The following is a 3341-nucleotide window of genomic DNA, read 5'->3' on the forward strand; positions in this document are numbered from 1 at the left end:
CTAGAATCAAGCTAAGTACATATATATATAGCACCAGAACCAAGCTCAGTACCAGAGGCGTAACTTGAAGCTCCCAGCAAAATTTATAAAAGGGCCCCCACTTACCATATATCAACTATAATGCTTCTTGTGCTACTTTTTAGTCCCCTCAGGCTCCAGGGCCCGGGTGAGACTGCTACCTCTGAACCCCCTATCGCTATACCCCTGCTCAGTATATATATATATATATATATATATATATATATATATATACACACACACTACCATTCAAAAGTTTTTTACAATGAAGATAACATTAAATTAATCAGAAATACACTCTATATGTGCTAAATGACTATTCTAGCTGCAAACGTCTGGTTTTTAATGCAATATCTACATAGGTGTATAGAGGCCCATTCCCAGCAACCATCACTCCAGTGTTCTAATGGTACATTGTGTTTGCTAACTGTGTTAGAAGGCTAATAGATGATTAGAAAACACTTGAAACCCCTTGTGCAATTATGTTAGCACCGCTGTAAACAGTTTTGCTGTTTAGAGGAGCTATAAAAATGACCTTCCTTTGAGCTAGTTGAGAATCTGGAGCATTACATTTGTGGGTTCGATTAAACTCTCAAAATGGCTAGAAAAAGAGAGCTTTCATGTGAAACTCGACAGTCAATTCTTGTTCTTAGAAATGAAGGCTATTCCATGCGAGAAATTGCCAAGAAACTAAACATTTCCTACAACGGTGTGTACTACTCCCTTCAGAGTACAGCACAAACAGGCTCTAACCAGAGTAGAAAGAGAAGTGGGAGACCCGCTGCACAACTGAGCAACAAGACAAGTACATTAGAGTCTCTAGTTTGAGAAATAGACGCCTCACAGGTCCTCAACTGGCAGCTTCATTAAATAGTACCCGCAAAACGCCAGTGTCAACGTCTACAGTGAAGAGGCGACTCCGGGATGCTGGCCTTCAGGGCAGAGTGGCAAAGAAAAAGCCATATCTGAGACTGGCTAATAAAAGGAAAAGATTAATATGGGCAAAAGCACACAGACATTGGACAGTGGAAGATTGGAAAAAAGTGTTATGGACAGACAAATCGAAGTTTGAGGTGTTTGGATCACACAGAAGAACATTTATGAGACGCAGAACAACTAAAAAGATGCTGGAAGAGTGCCTGACGCCATCTGTCAAGCATGGTGGAGGTAATGTGATGGTCTGGGGTTGCTTTGGTGCTGGTAAAATGGGAGATTTGTACAAGGTAAAATGGATTTTGAATAAGGAAGGCTATCACTCCATTTTGCAACGCCATGCCATACCCTGTGGACAGCGCTTGATTGGAGCCAATTTCATCCTACAACTGGACAATGACCCAAAGCACACCTCCAAATTATACAAGAACTATTTAGGGAAGAAGCAGGCAGCTGGTGTTCTATCTGTAATGGAGTGGCCAGCGAAGTCACCAGATCTCAACCCCATAGAGCTGTTGTGGGAGCAGCTTGACCGTATGGTACGCAAGAAGTGCCCATCAAGCCAATCCAACTTCTGGAAACATGGGGTGAAATTTCTCCCGATTACCTCAGCAAATTAACAGCTAGAATGCCAAAGGTCTGCAATGCTGTAAATGCTGCAAATGGAGCATTCTTTGACGAAAGCAAAGTTTGAAGGAGAAAATTATTATTTCAAATAAAAATCATTATTTCTAACTTTGTCAATGTCTTGACTATATTTTCTAGTCATTTGGCAACTCATTTGATAAATATAAGTGTGAGTTTTCATGGAAAACACAAAATTGTCTGGGTGACCCCAAACTTTTGAACGGTAGTGTACTTGCGCTCAACCATGTCACAGCAACGACTTGTTGGATTAGCTACAATTACATAAATTGGACTTAGATTATGCAATTTATGCATTTGCATCCCAAAAGGCACGCAAAGCACCGATTATTTGACTTTGTTACTCAAGTTAGGTTTATAGTTAAGTTCCACTTAAATTTCCAGAGTTTCAAAGTTCCAAGGTTTTTCTTCAAATGAGTTTTATACAGAAGAAAGTTTGACTTCTAGTTTAAAGAAATTGATAAGAAGAGATGCTATACTTCAAAACCTTGTTCTACTTCCCTGGTAAGTCTGTCTTAACATTTCCTCCAAGGTGCACATTGTTAGCTATTTTTCCATAGAGAGACCTCTTTCCCAGAGATAAGTGTAAGACCTGTGCATTTGTAGAGGTTAAAACAGGTTTTCCAGTTCAGAAATCAAATCAAGTTGTCTCACCAATGTAAGCTAGTCCACATGGACATTTTATCATATACACAACATAATTAGTGTTGCAAGTGATATATTCTTTGACAGGTATGCGTTGGCCAGTTCGGGGATGTTGTATAGTGTCTCCCCTAATTACAGTGAAGGAAATAAGTATTTGATCCCTTGCTGATTTTGTAAGTTTGCCCACTGTCAAAGTCATGAACAGTCTAGAATTTTTAGGCTAGGTTAATTTTACCAGTGAGAGATAGATTATATTTTAAAAAAAACAGGAAATCACATAGTCAAAATTATATATATTTATTTGCATTGTGCACAGAGAAATAAGTATTTGATCCCCTGCCAACCATTAAGAGTTCAGCCTCCTCCAGACCAGTTACACGCTCCAAATCAACTTGGTGCCTGCATTAAAGACAGCTGTCTTAAATGGTCACCTGTATAAAAGACTCCTGTCCACAGACTCCATTAATCAGTCTGACTCTAACCTCTACAACATGGGCAAGACCAAAGAGCTTTCTAAGGATGTCAGGGACAGGATTATAGACCTGCACAAGGCTGGAATGGGCTACAAAACCATAAGTAAGACGCTGGGTGAGAAGGAGACAACTGTTGGTGCAATAGTAAGAAAATGGAAGACATAGAAAATGACTGTCAATCGACATCGATCCGGGGCTCCATGCAAAATCTCACCTCGTGGGGTATCCTTGATCCTGAGGAAGGTGAGAGCTCAGCCGAAAACTACACAGGGGGAACTTGTTAATGATCTCAAGGCAGCTGGGACCACAGTCACCAAGAAAACCATTGGTAACACATTACGCCGTAATGGATTAAAATCCTGAAGTGCCCGCAAGGTCCCCCTGCTCAAGAAGGCACATGTACAGGCCCATCTGAAGTTTGCAAATGAACATCTGGATGATTCTGAGAGTGATTGGGAGAAGGTGCTGTGGTCAGATGAGACAAAAATTTAGCTCTTTGGCATTAAGTCAACTCGCCGTGTTTGAAGGAAGAGAAATGCTGCCTATGACCCAAAGAACACCGTCCCCACTGTCAAGCATGGAGGTGGAAACATTATGTTTTGGGGGTGTTTCTCTGCTAAGGGCACA

This window comes from Rhinoderma darwinii, chromosome 5 (assembly GCF_050947455.1).
Source record: "Rhinoderma darwinii isolate aRhiDar2 chromosome 5, aRhiDar2.hap1, whole genome shotgun sequence".
In the NCBI taxonomy this organism is placed as follows: domain Eukaryota; kingdom Metazoa; phylum Chordata; class Amphibia; order Anura; family Rhinodermatidae; genus Rhinoderma; species Rhinoderma darwinii.